The sequence below is a fragment of the Schistocerca serialis genome, chromosome 1 (genome assembly GCF_023864345.2).
Source record: "Schistocerca serialis cubense isolate TAMUIC-IGC-003099 chromosome 1, iqSchSeri2.2, whole genome shotgun sequence".
Lineage (NCBI taxonomy): Eukaryota > Metazoa > Arthropoda > Insecta > Orthoptera > Acrididae > Schistocerca > Schistocerca serialis.
The window spans coordinates 224,976,568-224,993,901 of record NC_064638.1 but is presented as its reverse complement, the minus strand read 5'-3'; positions in this window follow the sequence as shown (position 1 = coordinate 224,993,901).

Below are 17,334 nucleotides of genomic sequence, written 5' to 3'. Positions count from 1 at the left end.
CTTTCATGTCACAACACAGTTAAAACTGCTACTGTAAATTAGAGTCGTCGTAGATTCAACATTTCTCTGTAGTATGAGCAAAATCTTTCGCTCTGATTCAGCAGTGCATCAAAAATTATTTCGTCAGTATATAAATTTAGGAAATTTCGGATAAAAGATGTTTAATAAAAATTCATCACTCAACCACAAATGAAAGTTCAACTCATCATTTATTGCTTATTCGCAGTATACAGTCAGCTCCCACGCACCATACTCAAAAACGGTTCAAATGGCTCTGAGCACTATGGCACTTAACATCTGAGGTCAGCAGTCCCCTAGAACTTAGAACTACTTAAACCCAACTAACCTATGGACATCACACACACCCATGCCCGAGGCAAGATTCGAACCTGCGACCGTAGCGGTCGCGCGGTTCCACACTGAAGCGCCTAGAACCGCTCGGCCACACTGGCCGGCACGCACCATACAGTTGTGTTATTTAACCAAGGTGTGCAAGCGAAAGTGACTAGAAACGAACTGACCCAAGGTTAAACATTGATCCTCTTCTCTTTTCCTATTTTAATAATGGCCAGCAATATCCTGACGGAGCTGAACGCATCTTCTCGCGAGACAAGGCTGTCGCGTTGGCATTGACTTTGTCCGGCACCTCGACGTCTGCAAACCGCACTTGAAGACCCATCCACTAATGCCAAGGCTCAGCGTTGAACATGAAACAAACAGAAAAAAAACAAAAGGTTTGTAGTATTTTGTGAATAACATTTAATATACGTAGTAAAATTAGTTGGTGTGAATTGAAATAAATTGCATAATTTACTTCTTCACATATCGGGAGGGCAGCGTAACACGTGTTGGCACAGTTTCAAATGTTGAAAAACTGTACACTTTATCACTAGAGCACCAAGCTCTACATTTCGAATACTATCGGTTGATCATAAGTAAATAATTTTTTGTCGGCTTAATTTCAGCTTGTACATCAATACTCCCCGAATTACTGAGTAGTGCGTGGGAACTGGTGCTTTTTATTGTACCACACATATAAATTTCTTCCCAGATAGGTCAGTTATCTAAATACCTGCTATTTTCACGTTCGTACCATGATTCAGAAAGGGGCTGGGTCACGATCTTCCACGGTGAGACAATTTCGGAAGACAGGATTCATTATTTCGGCCTTCTCTCTGTTGGCTTCCTTTTGTCTGAGTGAATGAATAGATGATTTCGGACCAAAATCTCTGAGGGTTTTCACTCAAATCGGCTGACAGAATTTTACCTTCGAAGCCACTGAACACTTCTCTCGTTGTTCTCCTTGCGCTCATTTTCGCCTCGTTCAGCTTTTGTTTGTTGCCTACGTGTTTTCTTGTCTTCAATATAAGATGGAGATCTGTGCTTTTACGGAGCAGTTCTCTGATACGGCTATTAAGCCACGATGGGTCTTTCCACCCCCTCAGACCTTACTCAGAACATGCTTATTCAGTTACTTTGGAACTCGAGATCGAGTCAATAGCAGAAGTTGTAAACACATATTACGTTTGAAGTAAGCTACTTTACATGTCAGTTCAAGAAAGGATAGGGTTTTCTGTAAATTGAAAGAAAAACCGATTTTTCAGTGTCTACTTTCACAGACTCCCGACGTCTTTCAGTCTACCCCTAGATGCAATTCGTCGCCTTGCTGAAGCTGTGCCTTTTCTTGTTTATCTATCAAATGCATCACTTCCTTAGCAAACATATCATATGGTTCACATGTGTTCTTGTGAGAAGCATGACAATGCATGGTGAACTGGGTTTTAGAACTTCACAGTACTGTCGAATTTATCTACACCTATTATGTCTCAAATGTTGTACTTTATACTGGTAAAAACATTCAGTCACAAGAAACCATTAATTTTGGTGTAACAAAATAAAGTAAGTAGGAAATAAAAAATACTGACCAGCACCAGATGTGATGTCAAATATTTAACGTTGGATCCATTATCATCCCAAATAATAGATTTCCCCGATCTACAATTGCATCTACGTCTACGTACATGCCCCAGCAAGACTCCATTCGGTGCGGGGCGGATGGTACTCCGTACCAATACTAGTTATTTCCTTTTCTGTTTCACTCTTAAACGGACCGAGAGAAAAACGATTTATATGTATCCGCATGAGCCCTAATTTCTCGACTCCTAGCTTCGTGGTCCGTATGCGAAACGTATGTTGGCGGCAGTAGAATCGTTATGCAGTCTGCTTGAAATGCCGGTTCTCTAAATTTTCTCAGTAGCGTTCCTCGAAAAAGTAGTCTCCTTCCCTACAGCAGTTCCAATTTGAGTTCGCAAAGCTTCTCTATAACACTTGCGTGTTGTTCGAACCTACCGATGACAAATCTAACAACCCCACTACGTATTACTCTCATGTCTCCCTTAATCCAAACTGGTTTGGATCCCAAACACTCGAACAGTACTCAAGAATATGTTGCACTGACACCCTACATGCGGTCACCTTTACGGATGATAGACACTTTCCCTAAACTCTCTCAAGAAACCGAAGTCGACCATATTCGCGATCCACATGAAAATTCTAACACACTCATTTCATCTCTTGTCGCTTTGTGATATTACGCCTAGATACTTAAACGACGTCACTGTGTCAAGCAGGGCACTGCTATTGTTGGATCGTAAAATTGTCGGTTTGTTTTTCCTACACATCGGCATTAACTTACATTTTTCTATATTTAGAGCTACCTGCCGTTCATCACACCAACTAGAAACTTTGTCTAAGTCATCATGTATCCTCGTTCAGTCACTCAACTTCACACCTTACGACACACCATAGCATCATAGCGAATAACCGCTGATTGCTACCCACCCTGCCCTACAAATCATTTGTGTAAATATAAGTTAATAACGGTCCTATTGCACCTCTCGATGCTGTCTTTGTTACTATAATTCTCGGCGAACCAGACTGAATACAATTTAAACTATTAAACAAATAAACTCCTATTGCTGGAGCAAACGATCGAACATCTAAAGCGGAATGAGAAAACGCAAGGCATCAACAGGCACACCAGTTCACCTATCAACTGACAGATATTTCTGCTTACAGAAGAAACTTGTGCTGCTATCTGTGCGGCTGTTATGCTAGTTATGAAATGTAGCATTCTCTCTGTTAACTAAGTGCCAATTGCGGAACAAGATCCCGACACTACATAAAAAACAAAATAGAGGAACTGCAGTTACACCGCATGTGCTTCAAGGGACTCATATATATGTGGGAAAACAGGGAAAATACGTGTCATGTTAGAGATTCTGTCTGAATGCAAAATGAAAACAACAGTGCTATACTAAAGTCCGATGTACTTTCACCGCTTTGGAATTAAAGAAACTCCTTTCTGTGTCTACACTCATACTACAGTAGATGACATCAGTCACGTTCTCCTTGCATGTGCAAAACGAGACAGGCGCAGACAATCGTTTTTCAGCAGATACATCGTTCATTAGCAGAGTTCCCCATCCGGGAGCCGCCACTCTAGTGTGTTTCCATATCCCGATTGCCCGCCAGGGTGGCCGAGCGGTTCTACACGCTACAGTCTGGAACCGCGCGACCGCTACGGTCGCAGGTTCGAATCTTGCCTCGGGCATGGGTGTGTGTGCTGTCCTTAGGTTAGTTAGGTTTAAGTAGTTCTAAGTTCTAGGGGACTGGTGACCTCCGAAGTTAAGTCCCATAGTGCTCAGAGCCATTTGAACCGTATCCCGATTACAATGAAGAGGTTTTTAAACTTTGTAGTAACTTGGAGTGCTAAAACAGTACAGTCGTTCCATGTTAATTCGTAGTTTATATACAGGTTGAGGCAGGTAAGACAAGCCACCTCAAATATATCCAGACTGAATAATTATGTGGAGGTACTGTTTTCGCCAATTTATAATGGATAATATGGCAAATTTCTTGATATTCGCAAGTAATTTTATAGTTCATGGTCGCCGAGCTACTACACACTTACTTTTTAATGTGACTATGAACTGATGAGACGGAGCATTATGACAACCGACCTACTATCGATATAAACCCATCCAGCCGATAGCAGCGTCACCTTTCGAGGAATGACAGTCAGAAATACGCAGGGTGCATGTTGTATCAGTGTAGAATGGAGAAGGCGTGCGATCTGAGTTCGACCGAGAGCAGATTGTGATGGCTGGGAGGCTCAGCACGAGCATTTCGGAAACTGTACGACTTGTCAGAAGTTCAAGGAGTGATGTGGTGAGTGTTTTCACCACGTTGCGGAACCTAGACGAAGTGCGTTTGGTCGGGCACCGCTCAATACAGATACCGGACGTCGTCGCTGGGAAGACTGGTAAAACCGGACAGGATACGAATTGTAGCGGAACTAACTTCAGACTTTAATGGTGGACAGAGTACAAGTGTGTCTGAACACACAGTGCACCGAACACTCCTAACCATGGGCCCTCCACAACCGAAGGAGCGTGCAGGTGCCAATTTTAACACCACAACATCGGCTACTACGACCGAAATGAGCACGTGACCATCGGTACTGGACGATGGCGGAGCGTTGCATGGTCTTATGAATCCTGATACCTTCTTCATCCTGCCGATGGGACGACGCGAATCTGTCGTTTTCTACACAAACAGCTCCTTTACTGCGGGGTGGGGACAAGCTGGCGGCGTCTACATTATATTCTGGGGAGCATTCGCGTGGGCATCCATGAGTCCACTAGAGCCCGTTCAAGGCAGCATGACGACCAAGGAGTATCGTAGCCTGGTTGCGGACCGCATGCTCCCCTTCGTGATGATCATGTTTTCCCAAAGGGCAGTGGCATTATCAAAATAAAGCACCATGTCACAAGGCCAGGAGTGTTGAAGTGGTTCGAGGAACGCAGTGGCAAATTCCACTTGATGTGCTGGCCTCCAGTTCGCCAGATATGATCCCGATCGAACACACTATACGTGGCGTCAGAGCTCATCGACCCCTTCCCCGGAGTTAACGGGTATTGGGTGACTTGTGCGTACAGAGCACCAGCAGCAGCGAGTACTGTTTGTATAAAGCGTTTATTTTGCATTTTGTTTACGACCTTCCACTAAGGAAGGGATTCTATTTGTGTTTATCTGTTCTGCATAGTAACTAACAGTTCTTGATAAAACTTTACGTAGTTTTCGTGTTAGATTTCTTAGTGTTTTCTTGATCGTTTAGAACAGAAAGCGCCCTAAAACCGTCTTTTGTTTGTTTCGCGGCTGTTAGCCACTAGTCACTTGAATCAGCAGTTGTCTTGTGACAGCCAGAGCGAGAGCACCAGCAGCAGCGAGTACTGTTTGTATAAAGCGTTTATTTTGCATTTTGCTTACGACCTTCCACTAAGGAAGGGATTCTATTTGTGTTTATCTGCTCTGCATAGTAACTAACAGTTCTTGATAAAACTTTACGTAGTTTTCGTGTTAGATTTCTTAGTGTTTTCTTGATCGTTTAGAACAGAAAGCGCCCTAAAACCGTCTTTTGTTTGTTTCGCGGCCGTTAGCCACTAGTCACTTGAATCAGCAGTTGTCTTGTGACAGCCAGAGCGAGAGCACCAGCAGCAGCGAGTACTGTTTGTATAAAGCGTTTTTGTAATTATTTGCTGCGCTTAGCTTTTAAATAGTTTTTCTGGGAAAACCTAGCGTAGTTTTCGCGTCTCGTATTTCAGTGAGTGTTTCTTGATTATCAGAGTAGCTCATCAGAAGATTATCTTGGGAATTTGTCACCGTATAGAGTAGGGTAAACATAGTCATGTGTAGGGACTGTGGTTGTTGTGAGCGGACGCAAGGAGAATTGGCCACTTTTCGGGGGCAGGTGGAGGCTTTGTCTGTTAGGCTCATCGAGCTCGAGGCGCAGGCGTCGGCTCGTAGTGGCTTTGGGGCAACTGTGGTGAGACCTATGCCTACTTCGGTGGCCTTGGAATCACATGGAACCCCTGATGTCGCTGCGTCTTCCGGCAGTGAGCATCTTACCGGTCAGCCATCACTCCAGGGTGAATGGCGGACAGTAGTGGGCTCGCGCGTGCCTGGCCGAAAGGCGAAGGTGGGATCTGGCCGCGTGGCAGCTGCCTTACCCCTTTCCAGCAGGTACGGGGTGCTTCCTAGTGGTGATGACATCGTTTCCGAGCCACCACAGGATGCCTCGCCTGTTGGGCCAGTGGCCGATTCTCCGGCAAGGTCCCGACAGTCACAGAGGGCGGGCCTATTAGTTATAGGGAGCTCCAACGTTAGGCGGGTTATGGAGCCCCTCAGGAAAATAGCGGGTAGGTCGGGGAAGAATGCCAGTGTGCACTCGGTGTGCTTGCCGGGGGGTCTCGTCCGTAATGTGGAGGAGGCCCTTCCGGCAGCTATTGAACGCACTGGGTGTGACCGGCTGCAGATAGTAGCACATGTCGGAACGAATGACGCCTGCCGCTTGGGTTCTGAGGCCATCCTTGGTTCCTTCCGGCGGCTGGCTGATTTGGTGAAGACAACCAGCATCGCACGCGGAGTGCAAGCTGAGCTTAATATCTGCAGCATAGTGCCCAGAGTCGATCGCGGTCCTCTGGTTTGGACCCGTGTGGAGGGTCTAAACCAGAGGCTCAGACGACTCTGCGACTATAATGGTTGCAAATTCATCGACCTCCGTTATTGGGTGGAGAACTGTAGGGCCCCCCTAGACAGGTCAGGCGTGCACTACACACCGGAAGCAGCTACTAGGGTAGCAGAGTACGTGTGGCGTGCACACGGGGGTTTTTTAGGTTAGAGGGACCCCCCCTTGGGCGAAACGATAAAATACCTGACGGCTTACCAGAGAGGACATTATCATCGTTGATAAAGAACGTCCGTCCTCAGAGACCAAAAACAGGAAAAGTTAACGTAATATTGGTAAACTGCAGGAGTATCCAGGGCAAGGTTCCTGAATTAGTATCTCTTATTGAAGGAAATAGGGCGCATATAGTATTAGGAACGGAAAGTTGGTTAAAACCGGAAGTGAACAGTAACGAAATCCTAGACACAGAATGGAATATATACCGCAAGGATAGGATAAACGCCAATGGTGGAGGAGTATTTATAGCAGTAAAGAATTCAATAATATCCAGTGAAGTTATTAGCGAATGCGAATGTGAAATAATCTGGGTTAAGTTAAGTATCAAAGGTGGGTCAGATATGATAGTCGGATGCTTCTATAGACCACCTGCATCAGCAACCGTAGTAGTTGAGCGCCTCAGAGAGAACCTGCAGAACGTCGTGAAGAAGTTTCGTGATCATACTATTGTAATAGGAGGAGACTTCAATCTACCAGGTATAGAATGGGATAGTCACACAATCAGAACTGGAGCCAGGGACAGAGACTCTTGTGACATTATCCTGACTGCCTTGTCCGAGAATTACTTCGAGCAGATAGTTAGAGAACCAACTCGTGAAGCTAACGTTTTAGACCTCATAGCAACAAACAGACCGGAACTTTTCGACTCCGTGAATGTAGAAGAGGGTATCAGTGATCATAAGTCAGTGGTTGCATCAATGACTACAAGTGTAATAAGAAATGCCAAGAAAGGAAGGAAAATATATTTCCTTAACAAGAGTGATAGGGCACAAATCGCAGAAAATCTGAGTGACCACCATCAAACGTTCATTTCTGAGGAAGAGGATGTGGAACAAAAATGGAAAAAATTCAGAAACATCGTCCAGTACGCCTTAGATAAGTTCGTACCGACTAAGGTCCAAAGCGAGGGGAAAGATCCACCGTGGTATAACAATCATGTACGAAAGGTACTACGGAAACAAAGAAAGCTTCATCATAGGTTTAAGAGTAGTCGAATCATAGCTGATAAGGAAAAGCTGAACGAAGCGAAAAAGAGAGCGTAAAGAGAGCAATGAGAGAAGCATTCAACGAATTCGAACATAAAAAATTGGCAAACAATCTAAACAAGAACCCTAAAAAGTTTTGGTCATATGTAAAATCGGTGAGCGGATCTAAATCCCCTATTCAGTCACTCGTTGACCACGATGGCACCGAAACAGAGGACGACCGAAGAAAGGCAGAAATACTGAATTCAGTGTTCCGAAACTGTTTCACTGCGGAAAATCGTAACACGGTCCCTGACTTCAGCCGTCGCACGGACGCCAAAATGGAAAATATTGAAATAAACGATATCGGAATTGAAAAACAACTGCTATCACTTAGTAGCGGAAAAGCATCCGGACCAGACGAGATACCCTTAAGATTCTACAGTGATTATGCTAAAGAACTTATCCCCTTTCTATCAGCAATTTATCGTAGATCGCTGGAAGAACGTAAAGTACCTAGCGACTGGAAGAAAGCGCCGGTCGTTCCCATTTTCAAGAAGGGTCATAAATCAGATGCGAATAATTATAGGCCTATTTCGCTTACGTCAATCTGTTGTAGAATAATGGAACATGTTTTGTGTTCTCGTGTTATGACGTTCTTAGATAATACAAATCTCCTTCATCATAACCAACATGGATTCCGCAAACAGAGATCATGTGAAACTCAGCTCGCCCTATTTGCCCAAGAAATTCACAGTGCCGTAGACACTGGCGAGCAGATTGATGCCGTATTCCTGGACTTCAGGAAGGCATTTGATACGGTTCCGCACTTACGTTTAGTGAAAAAAATACGAGCTTACGGAATATCGGACCAGGTTTGTGATTGGATTCAGGATTTCCTAGAAGAAAGAACACAACATGTCATTCTTAACGGTTCAAAATCTGCAGATGTAGAGGTAATTTCGGGAGTACCGCAGGGAAGCGTGATAGGACCTTTATTGTTTACAATATACATAAATGACTTAGTTGACAACATCGGTAGCTCCGTGAGGCTATTTGCAGATGACACGGCTGTCTACAAGAAAGTAGCAACATCAGAAGACTCGTACGTACTCCAGGAGGACCTGCAGAGGATTAATGCATGGTGCGACAGCTGGCAGCTTTCCCTAAACGTAGATAAATGTAATATAATGCGCATACATAGGGGCAGAAATCCATTCCAGTACGATTATGCCATAGGTGGTAAATCATTGGAAGCGGTAACGACCGTAAAATACTTAGGAGTTACTATCCGGAGCGATCTGAAGTGGAATGATCACATAAAACAAATAGTGGGAAAAGCAGGCGCCAGGTTGAGATTCATAGGAAGAATTCTAAGAAAATGTGACTCATCGACGAAAGAAGTAGCTTACAAAACGCTTGTTCGTCCGATTCTTGAGTATTGCTCATCAGTATGGGACCCTTACCAGGTTGGATTAATAGAAGAGATAGACATGATCCAGCGAAAAGCAGCGCGATTCGTCATGGGGACATTTAGTCAGCGCGAGAGCGTTACGGAGATGCTGAACAAGCTCCAGTGGCGGACACTTCAAGAAAGGCGTTACGCAATACGGAGAGGTTTATTATCGAAATTACGAGAGAGCACATTCCGGGAAGAGATGGGCAACATATTACTACCGCCCACATATATCTCGCGTAATGATCACAACGAAAAGATCCGAGAAATTAGAGCAAATACGGAGACTTACAATCAGTCGTTCTTCCCACGCACAATTCGTGAATGGAACAGGGAAGGGGGGATCAGATAGTGGTACAATAAGTACCCTCCGCCACACACCGTAAGGTGGCTCGCGGAGTATAGATGTAGATGTAGATGTAGATGTAGATACAGATGTGGTGCCAACTCCGTCCACCGACCTTCCAAGGCCTCACTGCTTCCACGCCAAGATGCGTCGCCGATGTTATCCAAAGCTGGACATACAGACTATTAGGTAGTTAGTCATAATGTTCTCGCTGATCATTGTGTACTTTTTTCTGTGACATTTGAAAGAAGCTTCTAAGAGAAAGTCAGCGACATAACATCTGTGAGACTTGGTCGGGTAGTATAAAGATAACAGCTGCACAAATCACCGGTTCTAGGCACTTCAGTCCGGATCCTGCCTCGGACATGGATGTGTGTGAAGTCCTTAGGTTAGTTAGGTTTAAGTAATTCTGAGTTCTAGCGGACTGATGACCTCAGATGTTAAGTCCCATAGATCTCAGAGCCATTTGAACCATTTGAAGCTCCACAAATCACAGTCCCGTCTGCGCTCTTATACCAAATGTAAGCAAACACGTAACTCATACATGGTTCATGTGTTTATTATCACGGCTAAAATATGCTCAATATATTTACCTTGAGTAATTCCACATGATGTTAAGTGATTGGAGAATCAATACTGCACGTTGAATTTCATCTGCATTTAACGGTAATACACTTGTTATAAGGCGTTTCGTACCTTCGGGAGTCGTCGGTGCTTTATAATATATGTCTTCTTTTAATTTACTCCAAAGACACAAGTATGAAAGTGTTATGGTTGGTGAAGGTGCAGAACGTTTTGCGTTCCCTGAAAAACGTTCCAGTGCTCTCTAAATATTGTGTTAAGAGGGCCTGTCACTTCATGTACGGAATGGAGGGGCATTTGGCATGTTAGTATAACACTGACTGCGCTATGCCCAGTAGGATGTCGTCCAGTAACTTCGGCCACAGCTTATCTTAGGAACTTTGAGCACGGAGTGACCGAGTGGTTTGAGGCGGCCCCTCCCTCGGGCATGGCTGTGTGTGTGTGTGTGTGTGTGTGTGTGTGTGTGTGTGTGTGTGTGTGTGTGTGTGTGTGTGTGTTGTTATTAGCATAAATTAGTTTAAGTTAGTGTACGTAGTGTGTAAGTCTAGGGACCGATGACCTCAGCAGTTTGGTCCTTTAGAAATTCACAAATATTTGAACGTTTATTTTAAACTTGAGATACTTGGGTGTGTTTCGTGTTGTGTTGGCTACTTTGGACTGTCAGCCCCAATAGAACAAGGAAGGAACGAAGTTGCGATGACCGGTGGCAGGAACCCAGAATGATGTGTTTATACACTTTCAAATTAATGGAACAATTTATTTGTAAAAATGAAAGGAACGTAATTCTTGTCATGAAATGGCTCATAAAAGCATTTACTTTACTCGATATTACTGCTTGCAGAATGCATGCTAACTTCGTGTTACTCAGTGCTGCTATTCCAAGTCTGCCACCGAATTGGTCCCCATCAGCGGTGGTTAAGTCAGCGGTGAATGGGGCGCTGATGTCTTTCTGGAGGTGTGTTGCTCCCCGCTTTTTCCATTGGTGCGCGAGTCAGCACCTTACTGATTCCGTTTCGCGGACGGAGACGAGTACTGTGTGTCTTGAAAAACACTCACCAAACGTTGATATACCAAGAGCGTTGTTCTTATTCACTTATTTGAGTCAGCGTGGATTTTCGTCCCACTGTTAGTTCATATTGCGAAGATTGACTTGTCCATGGTTTGTAAACGATTCTTGTTCTTTAAACAAAATTTTGCACAGATATGCCTCATCACTTTGCACTTGTCGTAGATGACATTCAGAGAACTGCAACGAATTTTGAAGTCATTGCTACGAAGCTGTAGATGCAGTGAAATGTGAAAAGGATAAAATGCCATGAAATGGAAGTGTTCAGAGAAAACCTGTTTGCTTGATCCCCCTCATACTTTCGACATGCCTCTTAGTGACATTTGCAATGTGTGTTATTGGTGCTAAAGGTTAGTTTCATTTCTTTCATTAGTTGCTCTTCTTTTTCCTTGGCATATTTTATTCTCCACATTTGTTTCTAGAACTTTTCTAATCACGTTTGCTAAGATAGATCGTGAGTGCTTGGCACGATCTTGGTACTCTACGGCATACAACCGCGCCGTTGGTCTAATAGTTCGACGATGTTCGCCATAAACCAGATTCACTTTTTCGATTATCGTATACATTATGAATATCTTAACAGTTTTACGAGTAAGTTATCTTATTGCTGAAACAGCAGAACACAGAGTGATATGTTTCAAGCCCACAGGTAAACACAAGAATCACAAGTGAATTACATGTTTGCTTACATTTGGTACAATAGGACAGACGTCGGGACTGTGGTTTGCGACGCTGCTATCTTGCTACTATTTCGTCAAGTCCTATACTTGTTATGCCGTTGAATTTTTCTTAGAACCTTCTTTCAGACGTCAGTGAAAAAAACCATATAGTTCGATTAGAAAAAAAAATCGAATTCGTAATTTGGCGAATATAAACAATAACAATTCTTGCGACCGTCAGTAAATTCTCCATATTGTCCACTATAGCTTTGGCTCAAACCGCACTTCGATATATTTCTTCATTGTGGATAGAACTGAAACGACCTGTTTTAGTAATCTCATCCCACATAGGTCATTTTAACCAGGAAAGTGAACGTATGTATCACTATTGTTCATGTGTATTTTGTTTTATTTTTTAAATGTAGCCGCGCGGGATTAGCCGAGCGATCTAAGGCGCTGCAGTCATGGACTTTGTGGCTGGTCCCGGCGGAGGTTCGAGTCCTCCCTCGGGCATGGGTGTGTGTGTTTGTCCTTAGGATAATTTAGGTTAAAGTAGTGTGAAAGCTTAGGGACTGATGACCTTAGCAGTTAAGTCCCATAAGATTTCACACACATTTGAACATTTTTTAAAGTATATGTCGCCAAAACAACTAAATTTGTCAAACTACGGTGTAAAATTTCACAAAATGTATCAGACACACAACGTATCAGACACCCTAGTTACTTGGGTGCGTGTGTGTTTATAATTGTACCGCAACAGTGTTGTTAACCATTAACACTGTTATATTGTTCATCGAACTTTTTCTTTAAATTAACCAAGCTTATTGTTGAATATTTCAGATATCTATCAGTCAACAACAAAATTAAGAATCGTTTGTTAAACTTCTAACTATTTGATCTAATGTTATGTCATCATATTATGTTTTGCGCTGTGTTCAAAAATGGCTCTGAGCACTATGGGACTTAACATCCATGGTCATTAGTACCCTAGAACTTAGACCTACTTAAACCTAACTAACCTAAGGACATCACACAACACCCAGCCATCACGAGGCAGAGAAAATCCCTGACCCCGCCCGGAATCGAACCCGGGAACCCCGGCGCGGGAATTGACATTCTGTCGCGCTGACCACTCACCTACCGGGGACGGACGGCTGTTAGATGTCGGGGCCAAATATAAGTAAATGAAAAAGAAAACACATTATACCAAGACCAGTATAATATTTCGGTTTGAAGTTAGCTCCATGTTGTACTCATTCCATAAACATCTCTACTCCGTTGTACCAGGCTGTTATTTGATTCAGATTTACCGAATCATTATCTCGTAGACATCCGTACTAAATTTCAGAAGACGAGAGCGTACTGCTACTGGCACGAGAGTGTGTCTCTTACACTTCGTTTGGCAACAGGTAGTGATGGACCGAGAAAAGTAGCGTGCGGGACTATCGCGAGCGCTCCCCTCCTCATCGCCCCCCCTCGCACTCACCCCTCCTCTCTCTCTCTCTCTCTCTCTCTCTCTCTCTCTCACACACACACACACACACACACACACATGCGGTTCGGCCATTCCTCGCCAGACGGCGGCTGGGTTGTCACCTCTGCAATCAACCAAACTTGTGGCCACGGCGGTCGTAAAGCGTTGATTGCGGCCGTGCAGGGGAAGGACTTGAGGCTGGGGGCTGGAGGCTGGAGGCTAGGGACTGGAGGCTCGCTTGCCGGAAGCGTCCGGCGCCGGATGGATGGTTGCCCCTCCCACGAGGGTGCACCACATTTCCTGGAGACGTGTGGGGAGTGTAGCAGAAGAGAAAGTAGAGGGGAGAGAGAGAGAGAGAGAGAGAGAGAGAGAGAGAGAGAGCGGGGAGGGAGATGGGGTGCGGTGGATTCAGGTCGCACGTGGTCATCCAGCGCGGCTGTTCTACGTCACAGGTTCTGTGGTGACGCACATGTGACGTCAGGTCGGGCGCAGCACGTTCGCATCTATGTTGTTAATTACACCTCACTTTTGTTAATTAAGAGTTTACTGCTTTCACATGTCCCGCGTTGCAAAAGTATTTTGAGGATGGTGACGACTGATGGTACAAACCGAAACAAAATAGTTATATTTCTTAGTTTCCCCTTCTCAACGACAGTTACAGCTCAAGCTGAAAGCCCAGTCTACAAGCTTCACGAACTTTTATGTCTTCAAATGCACTGCTGGCTCTTAAAGTTGCAGCACCTTGAGGGCGGAAAACAGAAAAAGACAAATTAGCATCAAGTGCATCGATATGAAAAAGATTAGAATTTCAGCGCAGTGGTACGAAGAAGGCAGGAGTAGCACCATCAAACACAAGAGGAGCGTCCAATAAGCAGTGCAACACATTGTTTTTCTCGGCCAGTTTCGTCGAAAAAGTGCGTAATTTGGTGTAGGATTCGGGGAATATTACCACTTCAGACACTATAGTTTCACGAAGTTTCGATAGGTGACGGCACTATACGTAGCCTTCATAATGGCATTTGTAACAGAAGCACGTTTCAACCAGAGAGCTGTTACTCAGTTTCAAATGGTTCAAATGGCTCTGAGCACTATGGGACTTAACTTCTGAGGTCATCAGTCCCCTAGAACTTAGAACTACTTAAACCTAACTAACCTAAGAACATCACACACATCCATGCCCGAGGCGAGATTCAACCCTGCGACCGTAGCAGTCGAGCGTTTCCAGACTGTAGCGCCTCGAACCACTCGGCCACCCCGGCCGGCTTTACTCAGTTTCCTTTGGCAGCAAACAAAAGCATCGCAGATACTCATAGACTGTTGAAGAATGTCTACGGAGACCTGGCAGTATGGTGGGTCGTTGGGTGAGGCGCCTTAGGACTGTAGCTTTCCAGTGGGTTGTTTCATGATAATTTGGCTGATTACCTGACAGTTTTCAGACATAATAAGCGATTTAATTTTATAGCATTGCTATAACATAATGCAGGTCGAGGGCACACTGCTTTCGAGATCAAAGGAACAAACACGCAGGTCTTAATATTATAATAAGAAGGATAATTGATTAAAATTGTAGGTGATTTGGGGATATACATGGTGGGACCCTAGTAACGACTCTTATCGGGCTCCAGTCGAACTGAGTTTGAACCACAGGTACAAGCATGCCATCCTAGGCTGCTTTGACTCTGTTTCAAAGTTCATCAATCGTAGTGGCTGGCAGACAGTGGTTTACCGGTCTCTCAGCAGCCCATGGTCAGATATTTCAGAGGTTAAGAGATCCAGAGGAACATGGTGGAGAACTCGGTGTCGAGTAAAGCCAAAATGTAGTCTTGCGTTACAATGTCGAAAGTTAATATCAAGAAGACGTCGAATATAAGGCAAAGCCCTCTTCTTCGACGTCTCCAGCACTTCACTATAATGAAGTGCGAGAAATTAAATCTTCTTCCAGACGTACAGCGATTTGTCGCAACAATGGTTCCGCAGTCGTCTTCTGGAATGTTCCAACTTGTACTCCCCTCTCCATGTAAAATAACAGCGTTCGCCGTCTTACGACGTGTTCCAAACTTCTCCTTATTTTACCAGCACTTAAACTGATTCTCCTACAACAAAGTAATTAAATTTCTCTCCAACTTACTTTGTGCTCACGTCCCGATCATCTGAATACTGGTCAGTCACGTCTTGAACGGATTCGCTCCAATATCCCTTCCTCTCTTTTAGATATTTGTTACACAGTTGAAAATCCGTATCTTGCCGAAGCTTCCAGGATTACGTTGGAAATAAACATAGGTGCAATGAAAACAATATTAGAGCTCTAATAACATTACTAACTAATATATCAATTCCTTGATACAAAAAACTAAATTTACAAGAAATACAAGAAAGAAAAAATATACAATGCATCCCTACAACATACTAAGTTGGTGCGGAGGCTAAAATATGTCCGTTACAGAAAGACTTAATACATTTTATTGTGGAGAGTCAGTTGCCAATTTTCGCACTATACAGATGTTTCGTCTAAGTAATTTTGCTGTTCTTTGTTTCTTCTGATGTCTTTACTATACGGTGAAAGACAGCATCATCTGGAAAAAATTTAGTAGCTCTGCTCAGATTGTGTCCTAAATGGTTTATATATAGTATCTGAACTCCTAGTATTGTCCAGGTATGTGCTTATTCCAGTCTTCTATTAATCCATCTCTTCCTCTCCTCACTTTCTGTCAAACTCCTCCTCTTCCCACTATGTATGCATATGCTTCTCCTCCTTTCTGTCCGTATCTCCCTACCTATCTGTAACCATCACCTCTTCCCTCTCCCTTTTGTGATTACCTTATTTGCCCCCCCCCCCCCCCTCCCTCCCCCCGTAAAAGGTTGCTGGAGCTTATCCGCATCCTCACATTTCCAGATAGTAAATAATACATGTACCATGTTTAGTTAAAAACGATTTAGTGATTTAGGAGGAACATTGTACCCGTGGCTTCAACCACGTACGCATGTGTCACATATATTTAACGTATTTCACATCTATTGTTATACATATTTCATCTGTATCTCTAATCAATTTCACCCCGCAGTTTCATTTTCACGCAACTCAGTGTTCATGTATTCGAATTTCCCGAACTATACGCCGTGCAAGAATATAAATTTGCAGTTACATCCAGAGTATATGTAGATCCTGTCAGCGAAAAGTTTTGTGTTTAGAGTTAGTAATAAAGAAGGAATAAATTATGAGTCAAGCATGATGAGGCAGTTGTTCGTGCATCGTAGTGCTTATGATGACATATTTCATGAACTGTGTGTCGTACAGCGGTATATTTTTGCAGTAGCACTTACGGTCATATGTGAATACTGCCTACAAAATGTGCTGCAAATAGAGTTAGTGGTAGTCAAGCAAAAGTCCACACATACGGCAGTTTTACTGCGTTAACAGCGAAAATGTAGTAAGCGAAAACCTTTTTCCTTTCATCGTTTCGTGGGAGGATTGTCATCGAGAAAAGTTTCCTAAAAGTTTGCAGTTATGTGTGAAATTGGTTCCAAGTCATTAAGTGTTCTAATTAAAAAAACTGAATGAGTATATTCTTGCTATTATCTCGTAGTGAGCTCTGCTTTTTCTCCACCTTTTCCAAGATCCAGCAAGGTGGCGCAGTGATTAGTACACTGGACTCGCATTCGGGAGGACTACGGTTTAATCCGACGTCCAGCCATCCTGATTTAGGTTTTCTTTGATTTCCCTAAATCGCTTCAGGCAAATGCCGGGATGGTTCGTTTGAAAGGGCACGGCCGACTTCCTTCCCTTATCCGATGAGACTGATGATCTCACTGTTTGATCTCCTGCCCCAAAAACCCAACCCAACCCTTTTTCAACATTTTCCCCCTTTGAGGGGAACGTGGTTCTTACCCCCGGAATGGTTGTTTCCAGAAAGTAAGTGATAGCTCAAATCGATCCACTGATTTGAGAGCAGATGCAGAACATACGTACATACGCACAGTCAG